Source organism: Lissotriton vulgaris, chromosome 6 (assembly GCF_964263255.1).
Source record: "Lissotriton vulgaris chromosome 6, aLisVul1.2, whole genome shotgun sequence".
NCBI classification, from domain to species: Eukaryota; Metazoa; Chordata; class Amphibia; order Caudata; family Salamandridae; genus Lissotriton; species Lissotriton vulgaris.
The window spans coordinates 159445896-159459191 of record NC_141694.1 but is presented as its reverse complement, the minus strand read 5'-3'; the positions used below and the strand labels follow the sequence as shown (position 1 = coordinate 159459191).

Sequence of the window (13296 nt, the reverse complement as noted above, 5' to 3'; positions counted from 1 at the left end):
CCCGCAAGCTTGCTTCCAGTATCCCAGTGACCCAGCCCTGTGGTGAAAAGGTTGGCTTGGTTTATAAGGCTCTTCGTTTATAAGGCACCTCCAAGGGCATAGCTTGGTCAGTAAGATTGGGAGGGCGAGCTTCAGTTTTTCTAATAATCAAGCTGGAATTTAATGTAAAAATACATTATACAACAAGCAGGAGGCAATAGAGGGCCTAAAGGGGCAGTGAAAAGGGAGTTGAATGAGGATTGGTAGGGTTACTAAGTAAAAGAAAACACAATATTTTGAAAAAAACTATATTTTTTTAAGACTTTCAAAACAGAGGGAGAGCTGCGTTTTTTGTCTGTCTGTATTTAAATACATTCCCTGTGAAATCCGACAGACACCTAACCAAACCTGACTGAAAGCACTTGCACCCAACTATTTACCAGAAAATACATTTATTGGGGGGTGCAAGGCCCCAACCCTCCTCCAAAGCAATGTTCTAGGGCACCTCGCCATCTTTTATCTTCTCCAGGGACCAGACTAAGCATGAGCGAATTTTGCGGATCTCGCGTTCGCGAATTTTGCGGATTTGCGGATTCGCAATCCGCAAAATCCGCGAATTCCCGCGAATTTGCAGATTTTTTTTTTTTGTGTTCGCCCGTGTTTCTGCCAGTTCGCGAGGGTTTTGTACACTTTCGCAAATTGCGAACTTACCTGTCGGGTCGCAAGTTTCGCGAACTTGTTGTTTCTACGTGTCCAGCCTGTTTGGGACACTCTTCTTCATCACTGCCACTCTCTGTCACCACTGCTACTCTCTGACTACTCATGCCACCCTCTGGCCCACCCATGCCACCCTCTGTTTCATCACCACACCCTCTGGTTGTCCAGTGTACATTATTTTCGGCAAAGCAAAGCACACCTTCCCTGCCTCAAGTGACCTGAATTAATTTGGGGCTGATTAATGTGTCACAGAATATTTTTTTAGCTGGCACCTGCTTCCTTAGTGCGCCCTGATTAGTGATCTTTTGCACTTGCTAAGTGCTTTCATTGTTGCAAAATTAGTTACAACACCTGCCCTGCCCCAACTGACAATAATGAATTAGGGGCTGATTAATGGATTTTAACTTCCAGCCTGGCTCCTGCTTGTCTCCCTTAGCTGTAATTCAGGACCTTTGTGGCATATGTGTAACTATTCTGAGGTTCAGAGCAGGGTCACATAATAGTTTCAACTGGCAACTGAACTCTGGAGGGGCCCCTCAGGAAGCACTACAGGAAATGGCTACTAATGATGAGCCTGAACTTTTGAACCTGGTAAGTAGTTACTTTCAGTTTTGCTAAGATCGTATTTCTGCAATTTTGCACTTATTCGCGGGGCGCGAACTCACGCGAACTCACGCGAACTCACGCGAACAGTGCGAGCAGTGCGAGCAAAATCCGCTGCTCGCGGATTTGCGGATTTTGCGGGAGATTCGCGAATCTCGCGGATTGCGGATTTCCCGAAAATCCGCAAAATCCGCGAGCGGAACGGATTTTCCGCCCATGCCTAGTCCAGACCCTAGATCTTCATGCTTAGGAAACAGTATGGCACATCAGTCGTGGGAAGATTCCGCAACCAACCTGGTCCACTCAGAGGTCCAGCCCTTATACTTAATATGGATTCACAGGATCCTCGTTGCCAGTAAGCAAGCACATTTTCCGCAGTGTATGCAGACTTCAATATCCCTGAATGTCAATTTTTGGGAGGCTACTGGTTGCAGCTAGGCATAAGTATTGACCAGATCACCTTGATCCTCTCCCCTCTGTACAAATCATAAAAACGTCATTGGATCACAATCAATAGAGCAACTTACACATAACTTAAACCTTAAGGGACATGTGCAAGCAGCCAACATGTTTTCATCTCTTGTGACACTCCTTTAGGACAAATCAGGGGTGTGACACCAAGACCCACCGGTGTGAGGGGGCCTAGTCTGCCCTGCACCAGTGGAAGTTATTTCAGAGGCTTTCTGTTCTGATTTTGTTTTTTACACACAGTGCATGCCAGGGTCTAGGCTGAGTTTACTTTTTGAAGGAAAAGTACAGAGGAAAGTAGTGGACAAGAGAACAATGAAGAAAAAGGATGAAAGAAAAACAGAGGGTGAAAGAACAGGGAGAAAGGTAGGAAAGATGACAGCATAGGAGAAGAAATAAAGGTTGACCGAGAAAGAGAAAGGAGATAAGGAGGAGCAAAGTGGGTCACGAAAATGAAAAGGAAGCAGCCAGAAACAAGGGGAGAAGGAAGAAAGGAGGTGAGGATGGGTGGGAGACAGAATTGGGTAAGAGAGAGACTGAGGAAGGGGAGAGCAGAGCAATAAATGAATGAAGGAGATGAGAGGAATATGGGATGGAGATAGAGAGGTGACAACGCAAGACGAGTAGAATGAGGAACTTGGAGACCCATAAATTACGTTAGTGTAGCCGGTGCAGTGTTACCTGGCTATGGGGGTGTCAGGGGAGTTGCACTTCATTTATATTAGTATTTTAATACCAGCAGGGGGCCAAGTTTCATTGACCCCCTTGGAGTAGGCCCATGACCTCCAGGTTATGCCAATAGGCAAACATGTTAATATTATAACATTAATGAAATATTGTAATTGTTAGGCTATTATGAGTTCACATCCAAAGAGGAAGAAGGGTCGAGGCACTAATGTCTCACACTTGCCAACAAATTATTAGGAAAAGTTCAGATGTTACTGGTGCAACAAACCCAGAGTACAACCCTTCTATACTCCCAAATGGAAAACACATTCCAAAACAAACTATGAAATTAATGGTTCAGCACTCAAAATTAGTTGTAAGGTATGGCAAAAGGTATTTGCTTTATGCATGGATTCATAGACAGAGTATAACAGCAGTATTTATGACAATTTAGTACTGCATCACAAAAGATGCATATGAAGAAGGTTTCTTCATTCAATAAATCTTTATTCATCTTTTTCTTCTTAAAAACCATATTGGCAAACAGTAGCCAACGCATTTCGTCCAACAAGTACTTATTCAGGGCTCTGAATTATACGTTAATGTCACTAATGCATCTGAGTCCGATGAATTGAAAAGTGTAGTAAAGATATCAGCTTGGCAAGTATCAAAATTTGGAGTACGTTTGCCCCTCTAAAATACCAGCATGGCGTCTACTTATTGTGAGTTCATGATATACTAATATGGTGTTGCAGTTCCCACCAACGTGAAATAGACATGAAAAATATCAGTCAAAGCACATTTGGGTACTAATTAATTCTTAGAATAGTAAAATGTTTTTGACTTTACTAACACATTAAATATACATAAACACAGCAATAACTAAGTATTTAATTAATTCCACAAATATATCAATTAAAATCCTTGACAAAATATCAGCAAATACTTATAATCCACAAATATCCTATAGCTGTATTCCGATATTGTGCTCTACAGCGAGGACATGACCTAGGAGAAGAAAGAACCTTTGACACATCAATGGTTGGGTGTTATCTTGTTAATTGACCTGTTGGCGTGCAAACTTAGCCTAAATATCAGCTCACTGGCCACACCAATGGCTAGGACTGGGAGTGATGTAGTCCCTGTACGGACTTTGGTGCGCCCCGATTGGACCGCTCACTATTACCAATAAGTCAAGTCCATTAATTCACAATGCCACGTTGTCTTAAGAATGACAGACAAGGGTTGCCATTTCAAAGCTTTGTGTAAGGAAATTGTAGGCAGTTACATTAAAAAGACCATGAGTAAAATTAGCAGCAAGGCTTACAAATCATAAGTACAGAGACCCAGTACAGTTCTAAGTGAAATCCAGCATAGATTTGCCTTCCAAAGGTTGGAAAAAGGGCCTTCCCATAAAGAAATCTTCACATCCTTTCATTGGACAGCAGACAAAGACACTCATACATTCTACACAACTACATGGTTCTTAGGATATGCACCAATAGAGAACAAGCAAGAAGAAACATGTCACTACAGAATACATTGTAGGTTTCTCTCATGGTAGTAATACATTTAATTTGCAGACGTTCTCACAGTTGATTCAAGCATCTAAATTGAAACATTGTATGGTGATGGCCTGAGACAGTTGCAATATCATTGGTCAGGGACAGTAAAGGAAAGTCTCTGGAAACAATCTCTGTTTATTGGTGGAAGTCTTACAATTAATTTTTTTTAGGACAAGAGTAACAGTGATATATTATGAAGGCGGTGCAGGATGGAGGACAGTGTAAACATGACCTAGGTTAGCATACGTTTAGCTCATCTAGTTCAAGTTTAAAATTTGTATAGCGCACTACTCACCCAGAGGGTCTCAAGGCGCTTGAGGGAGGGGGGCTGCTTTACTTATCGAATATCCAAGTTTTTAGTTGTTTAATGAAGGAGAGGTAGTTCTGTGTAAGGCGGAGGTGGGTGGGGAGAGAATTCCATGTCTTGGCAGCTAAGTAGGAGAAGGACCTTCCCCCCATGGTGGATCTTTGGATGCGTGGAATTGCGGCGAGGGCTAGATTGGACGATCGAAGTTGGCGGGTGGGGGTGTAAAAGGACAGGCGCGAGTTGAGGTATTCGGGTCCTAGGTCGTAGAGATCTTTGTGTGCGTGGGTGAGGAGACGGAACATTATTCTCTTGTTGACGGGGAGCCAGTGGAGGTCTTTCAGTTGTCCGGAAATGTGAGCTTGGCGGGGGATGTCTAGGATGAGTCTGGCTGAAGCGTTTTGGATGCGTTGGAGTTTTTTCTGTAGTTTGGTTGTGGTTCCAGCGTAAAGGGTGTTTCCGTAGTCCAGTCAGCTTGTGACCAGTGCATGGGTGACCGTCTTTCTTGTTTCGGTGGGGATCCAGCGGAAGATTTTTGTGAACATACGTAGGATGTTGAAGCATGATGATGAGACGGCGTTGACTTGTCTGGTCATTGAGAGGGAGGAGTCGAGGATGAAGCCCAGGTTAGGTGCGTGGTCCTTGGTTTGGGTGCGTTTCCCAAGGCCGGTGGCCACCATGAGTCGTCCCAGGCGGAGGGGGATGATCCTAAGATGAGGACTTCCATTTTGTCCGAGTTCAGTTTTAAACGGCTGTTCTTCATCCACTCGGCTACTTCTTTCATCCCTTCATGTAGGTTGGTTTTGGTGGTGTTTGGGTCTTTGGTGAGGGAGAGGATCAGCTGCGTGTCGTCTGCGTAGGAGACGATGTTGAGGTTGTGTTGGCGCGTGATGGATGCAAGGGGACTCATGTATACGTTGAAGAGGGTGGGACTGAGTGATGATCCTTGGTGGTACGCCGCAGATGACTTCGGTGGCTTCTGATCTAAAAGGGGGGAGGCGGACTCTCTGGGTTCTTCTGGCGAGGAACGAGATGATCCAGTCCAATGTTTTTCCTTGAACTCCGACGTTGCTGAGGCGTTGTATGAGGGTGCTATGACAGACTGTGTCGAAGGCCGCGGAGAGGTCAAGTAGGATGAGGGCAGTTGTTTCCCCGTTGTCCAGTAGAGCTCGAATCTCGTCTGTTGCTGCGATGAGGGCGGTCTCGGTGCTGTGTTTGGCTCGGAAGCCAGACTGTGAAGGGTCCAGGGATTTGTTGGATTCGAGGAAGGCATCTAGCTGACTGTTGACGGCTTTCTCAGTGACCTTGGCAGGGAATGGGAGGAGCGAAATGGGGCAGTTGTTCTTAAGTTCAGTGGGGTCTGCTGTGGGTTTCTTCAGGAGGGTGCTGAGTTCGGCATGTTTCCAGCTTTCCGGGAAGGTAGCGGAGTTGAAGGAGCAGTTGATGACGTCTCGGAGATGGGGTACAATAATGGAGTCTGCTTTGTTGAAGATGTGGTGGGGACATGGGTCAGTTGGCGATCCTGAGTGGATGGAGTTCATCAGGCGGATGGTGTCTTCAGTGGTGATTGGGTTCCAGGCGCAAAGGAAGTTGGAGGGGGGTTTTAGTTCGGAGGTGGGTGGGGTGGACTGGTCGCCGAAGCTGTTATGTATGTCAGCGATTTTGTTGTGGAAGAACGAGGCTAGAGAGTCACAGAGGTCTTGGGATGGAGTGATGTCGTTGGTGCCGGCGGTGGGGTTGGTAAACTCTTTGACAATATTGAATAGTTCTTTGCTGTTGTGGGCGTTGTTGTCGAGTCGATCCTTTAATGCTGATTTCTTGGTGGATCGGATCAGTTGGTGGTGTTTGCGGGTGGCGTTCTTGAATGAGGCCAGGTTGTCAGTGGTTGGGTTTTTTTTGCCAGGCTTTTTCGAGGGTGTGACAGATCTTCTTGGATTTCTTGAGGTCGTCATTGAACCAGGGGGCTTTTTTGCTACCTTGCTTGATTTGATGGTTTTTCAAGGGTGCTAATTCGTCAGCGCTGTGGGTGATCCATTGTGTGAGGTTGGTGGCTGCTTGGTTTGGGTCCGATAATTTGGCAGGGGGGTTTTGTTGAAGCGATGAGAAGAGCTGGTCGGTGGTAAATTTATCCATTTTCTGCGGGGAATTGGTTGTGGGTGGTTGTGGGTCGTAGTCTTTTTGTAGTTGAAGTGAACGCAGCTATGGTCCTTCCAATGGAGAGCTGTGGTGTGATTGAAGGAGATGTGTTTGCTGGAGGTGAAGATTGGGTCGAGCGTGTTTCCGGCATAGTGGGTGGGGGTGTCAATGAGTTGTTTGAGTCCGAGATTGACGAGGTTGTCCAGGAGGGTGGTGGTATTGCTGTCGTTGTTCTTTTCCAGGTGGAAGTTGAGGTCTCCCAGTAGAATGTAGTCCTCGGAGGGGAGGGCGTGTGGGCTGATGAAGTCAGTGATGTCTTCGCTGAATTGTGGTCCTGGTGGCCTATAGATGAGGGTGCCTCTGAGTGTGGTCTTGGGGTCGGTGTGGATCTGGAAGTGAAGGTGTTCTGCGTCTGCTAGGTTATCGTCGGAACTGGTTGTGATGCAGATGGTATTCTTATGGACGATGGCGATGCCTCCTCCTTTTTGGTTGTTGCGGTCCTTCCGGATGATCTTGTAGCCGTCCGGGATGGCTATGGCGATGTCTGGCCCCCCCCTACTGAAATATTTTTTAAATCATCACTGCATTTCTTTATTACAAAACATTAATTAACTTTGGATTTGTCCTCCTTAAATCTCCCAAATTCTTCAGGTTGTTGAGTTTTCTCTGCATGTCCTCAACCTTTACTTCAAGCCTCTTTCTCTTCCTTCCTCTCGGTGCTGACAGTTTCTTACACCCACAATCCATACCATTCTGTGATGAAATTCCTTGGCAAACTTTTAAAAAGATAAGCGCACATGCAATGACAATCAATATAATCAAAAGAGGGGTTAGAAGCAATTTTCGAATTACTTCACCTACACTACCAAGCCATTCTGCTATCTTAGCAAATCCCTCGCCACTGGATCCAAATTTAGATCCTTACCCTTCTCAGGCACCCGACTCTTTCAGCTCAGTTAACGCATGATTTATGTTTGTGATGTTGGATATTGCACATGTTTTACCAATCCAGACAGGAGAGAATCAGGAAGAACTGGCTTTCCATTGCTGGACACCCAAATGTCACTGGCATCTGTTTTACATGCAATCTTTTCTCATTTCTTGCTCCACCTCTGGGGCAGCAATAATTCCCTCAGCTCATTGAAGGTGTGTACAGTATTCAGCAGCATGTTGGATACAGTTTCTCTTTTTGCGTTACATGGTTCATCCAAATTGAAAGATGTTGGGCTCAAGAGCTCAGTATTGGGCAATTTCATCGGCGTAATGGTTGCCTCTGATAACAAAATCCTTGCCGCTCTTGTGTGTATCACACATCTTTATAGCAGTTTCCTTTGGCATTTGCAATGCATCTAACAAATTTGAAACGTACAACCTGTTCCGAATGGGGATACCAGCAGAGATTAGGAATCCTCTCTACGGCTGTAGCTGCCCAAAGTTCTTCACAACTCTAGATCCATACTGGCTGTCAATGTAAATGGTAACTCATGAGCCTTCTGTAGTGCAGCATTCTATGCTAAAGGCAATCAGTTCAGTAAATTGTGCAGACATTACATGATGCAAATAAGCTGCTTCCACTAGTCTTCTCAGTGTACATAGAGCAAACGCAGTTCTTAAATTAATGTGTCAGTCTCCTAAAAAGGTACCATCAACAAAAAGGGTATGTTCGGATTCAGGAAGACGTAGATCGAATATGTCGGGTATTGGCTTTGTGCACAACTCAGAAACGCTAACACAATCATTGTTGAATTTGCCATCATCCTCTCCCTCTGGATTTGGCAATAGGGATGAAGGGTTTACTGTGTTACATCTTCAAGTGTAAACATTCTCTGCTGCCAAAATGATACTCTCATAGTGGGCTAAGCAGCTAATTGTCAGGTGTTGGATTCTGGTACAGGTCATGAGGATCTCAATAGAGTAGGGTTTAATTATGATTAAGGGGTAACTCATCACAATGTTAGAGGGAGATTTATTACGGGGCAGAAGGTCAAGGTGCTGGGCGCAACGGCTCAGAAAGCCTGCGCTGGGGTGATCGTGAGAGTGAGCTAGGGACAAAGGGGCACCTTAATTTGTACTGGGGTGTCCTGGAACGCTTGCTCTAAAAATAGAAAAAACAGATATGTGAGCCGTGGAAACAGAGGCTGAAAGTTTAACAGTTTTATTAAGAAGATGCAACTTCAAGAAACTTCAATATAAAGGCATAAAAATCACATTAGTTCTGAATCCCGTGCTCCTCATTCTCGCGTAGTCACGTGGATTAGATTACATTCACTGAACATTGCATTTACTGAATATTGCATTTACTGAATACAAGCTTCTAAACTGCTAGAGAGAAAGAGTCTAAAACTTTAAAGACACATTTATGATTCGAGGTAGATTGCATACAAAAAGAAAAGTACATATTATTTGAGAATACTCAATCCTGCAATTACAGTTTAAATGCTTAAAATGTGATAAAGGTTAAAACAAGTTACAGAGAGCATAGTAGTTATAACATTTTCTATGGCAGAACAAAAAAGTACAATACAGTCAATATATATATGTTAAGTAAATCAATTGATCAAGAGCTCTGATACCTACAACAGACCAGGAATTGTCCAAAAATATTTCTGTGGACCTCCTTTATATATTCTTTAAGGCAGTGAGAAGTCTATGGTAATGTCATCTCATGCCACCCCATGCCACTGATCCGACCTGCGTCACTTACGGCCTGGTTTGAACGTTTCCCATCCAAACATTCAAGTGCAGCCCTTCCTGTAATGGCAGCATGTATGCTCTAGACTAAAGGTCATGCCTCATAGACTGGAAGTTTAACATAAATTTTGCTTTGGGTGGCAGAAAAGTGTTTAATTGCGCAAAAAGTATTTTATTTATATGTGTATGTACCAATCTGTACGTCCTGTTGCCACATCCATCACTCCAGCTTGACGTGGCAGTGGTGGGAAGTTCCCCTTTTCTCATGCACAATCTTAGAATGTGGCTCATTATGTGTTGAAATAACAGGGGGTGGTGTTAAACCTTAACATTTGTGAACTTAGCACACCAGTAGGGTTGGGGCTTAACTGGGGCGAGAAGGCTTGCAGTTGGTGATGCTGAATAAAATCTTGATCAGACATGCCTTTTGCTTTCTTAACAGAAAATGGCAGCACTCTGGCCAATCTAACCAAGGCCTCTAATCTTGAACAGAAGGGCCTACACAGGGGTTCATGCTAGCTAAGTGATAAGAATGTCCCAGGGAATGTATATGGTAAAATTGTTCCCTCTCTCATCTCCCCTTTTTGTTCATTTTTTGAGCACCATTCGAACCGCATATTTAGCTGTCGCCGGGGGGAGTGGCCATGGTGAGTCATGGAGGACCGGCTCTTCGGGGCTTTTGTCCAGGGCAGCTCCTAAGTCCTCATGTGGTCCCCCTAATTTGTCACACATTATCTCATAAGGATGTACCAAGTCTCTCCCTGATGGAAGTTGTGGGCTACTATGCACCTGGGCCTAGTAGTTACTATACAGAGGATCCTGTACTGTGTGAGAGTCAGGGATTGTAAGCTCTACTATATTTAACATTGCTACTCCTTCCTTGTCCCCTTGTTCCCTGCGTATTCCCGTGTACACTTCTGAGTCTGCATAATTCATCCCAACTACCTTAGAGCTGAATCTCTTAACACAATGCAGCAATATCTGTGTCCCGAAACACAACAGGAGCAACACACAAAAATTAGGCATTAAAAAGTTTAGTACTGCAGACAGCCATGAAGGCATCCAGTCCAAATTGAACCAATTAGGTAAACGGTCTGATTGTGCACCTCCTTCCTCATGCATCTATTTTCCAAGAATGTCCAAGTCCTTGATGGCCTTTGTAAGTGTTCCATTGTCCGCATCATTGGCCAATAGGAAAGTACAGCAGGACTTGCCCACCTTGGCACAAACACCACCATTCATTGCTGTTAACTGGTATAGAACGTATCTGTGCTCCAGAACCATAAGTCGGATAGGTCATAGTTCTTCTTTCACGGCGTTGAACTCATCACAGGTGTTGTTGCCAAGCTGCATTAGTTCCTATCTTGTGACTTGCAGCCAGCGGTCATTGGCTTTGGTCTGGAACAGTTGGACAACGCCCCGAAGAAAAGTTCAGCATCGTTGAAAAGGCGGAAATCTTGTGGAATCTCGTGAAATGGCCCATCAGAGAAATACTTCTTGACTTCCCTTTTTCGGTGGTGGAGCAAGGCGTCATCACCTGTCATCGGGTGGGTATGAATGTGGGAAATGTTCGCTGCTGAAATAACCAGATGCAGTTCATGCATCGTGACGATGGAACAGAGTTCTTGCCAGTGGGGAGGCAGCTGCAGGTGGATGTGCTCTCCGCAGGCCCAATAGATGTCCATGAGGCTGGAGGTGCCCTACTGAAGGTCCGAATTAAAAATAGTGTTGCTGCAATTAGTATTTCGACCCACAGGAGCTGTTCCGTCACCTAGGAAGCAAAGGAGAGGAGACTTTAGCTTGTATGCTCTTTTTGGTTTGTATGTTGTACCCTCATTGAAAGTGTATCTTCTAGTTTCCTGTGCCCATATCTCAGCACACTCCCTCCCAATATCCTGATTGATATAGTGTTTGTGCTCTTGTCCTACAATTGGGCTACCTAAGGAGGCTGCCATACATATCAAGTCATGTGGGCCATTCCACTTGCTGTTGAAATAAATATTGGCCTTCAGGCACAGAGTTGGTCTCCACTGACAAGGGCATGTGTCACTGGTATGGTTGGCTTGTTGATGTTTGGGTGAGTGGCATTTTGATGGGGGGGTTGGAAATGTAAAGTATCCTAGTATCGTAAAGTTATATTCCCAAACCTGTATTATGTTGGCAGGTACTTTCATATCACGGTAAACCTCCATTCTCCTCCATAACTCCAATGGGCTAGTCACAACTGTGAATGTAACATACTGGTCATCCCACTATGTAGAGTTTACAAATGCATCATCTATTTTGGCTGACTGGAGCTGTATCTGACCATGTATGCCGCAAAGAAACAGGTGTAAGAGAAATTTGACGGTGGGCAGTGGGGCTTCTTTGGGAAAGAGCAATTTATCTGCGCCTTCAGCGTGAGGAATGTGTGAACATACAAAGCAGGACTCATTTGTGGCTTTTCTTCCAATCTCCCTCATGTCTCTGGACCACATGTTGTCTAATAGAGCGTTGTGAATCCCATTATCCTCTGCTGTCTTACTAGGGCACTGGGAGTGGAAATCAGGCATAGAGTGTTGGTCGAAAGTGTAAACAACTGTGTTTTGGAGATTACTGACCCAGTCTGAAATTTGCCCAGCCTGTTCTTTCTTGCGTTGGGTACGTGAAGTATATCTGACTGGTACTTTCTTGTGACCCATTTTATACCTGATACTTCGTTTATATTGGCGGAGACGTTTATGGGTACCTGGCACAGGGGGATTCATGGGGATATCAAGCACCAAGTCCCATTCTGTGGGGTCTACAGGGGGTATGGAAGGTGTCAAGGTGGGCATGGGGTGTCATAGCTACTGCCCGTACTTATCCCAGTTTGCTTGTTATTAGGAAGTGTCTTGGACATGGGGTGCCTTGTTGTGGTGGCAGATCTAAAATTGCTGGTAGCTTCTCTCTCTCTCTCCGATCGTACTGCAAACCAGTGGAATACAGCTATTGAAACAACACATATAACAAAGAAAATAATAGCTATTGTACATATCTTTTTCAGTGAAAACTTGACATGGGAGTTGGGTCTGTTGCTGCGTCTCAGTCCGTAGGCCATCATATGATCTCCATACTCTTATTCTTGGACAGTCAGTGGAAACATGATGCCCTTCTCTCGGTCAATGTTCAGATCTCGGATGGTGCCAGGTGGACCCTCACGTGGCTCCAATGAACCCATGCCTTGCGTTCAGCTACTCGACCAGCAGTAGGAGAAGAGTCAATTATCTGGAAGGGTCCCTCGTTCTTGGGGTCTCTCCACTTCCAGACTTGTTTCTTTATGAAGATTTGTGTCCCAGGGCGGATAGGCATAAGCTCAGCAGAAATGGGGCCCTTACTCTTTGTCTTTTATATCTGAACAGAAAGGAACTTAGCAGCAATAGTTAGGGCACACAAATAGTCAAACAATTCAGCTTTCACAATTTCAGAAGACGTTTCAGTGTCTACTTTAGGTCTGGTGGAGGGAACAACAACATTCATTGATCTGTGAGTGACAAGCTGGTGGGGTGTGAGATGATGATCAGAGCTAGGAGTGTTCTGAGTGTAAACAGAGCGATGGGAAGGCAATAGAGCCATTTCTTTCCAATTGTGGCACTTATTTTACTGATCTTGGCTTTGAGCAGACCGCGGAGGCGCTCACAAATACCATTGCTTTGGGGGTGATAGGCTGATGTCAATTTATGTTTTACTTCTAACATTTTCGCAATTGTGTCAAAAGTGGCGTTTGAAAAATGGCTGCCATTAGTCAATATTGGCCTTCAGGCGCAAAGTTGGTCTCCACTGACAGGGGCATGTGTCACTGGTAAACTTGGCTTCTTGAGTACTGTTCATGTGACAAGTCCCCTGTTTCTCTACCCGGCATAGGTCGCATTCTGTCCTCCACCTGCCACTATCTCCCTCAGTGACTACCTCAAAGGGATACTGTTCCCTGTCTCTTTTTACTTATTTGAACTGTAGCAGTCGTTCTTCCTTTCGCTTGGGACCAGTGTTGAGGGTGTGCCACCCATTATAGTGTGTCTGTGTATTGTAATGCTGCTGGCTAGGGGATCGGAATGGGCCATGATGTCTAGTTCTTGTTCTTGTGGTATTGTGATCCCTAGTGATGGATGTGGAGGCTGGGCGGTTAAGTCTGGGGAGTGACACATGGGA

At 44.9% G+C, this 13296-nt stretch overlaps 1 pseudogene; it reads right to left on the bottom strand.

Moving 5' to 3' along the window:
• Positions 1-10425: 10425 nt before the first annotated feature.
• LOC147706956 (uncharacterized) lies at positions 10426-11606 on the bottom strand (annotated as a pseudogene).
• Positions 11607-13296: the final 1690 nt, after the last annotated feature.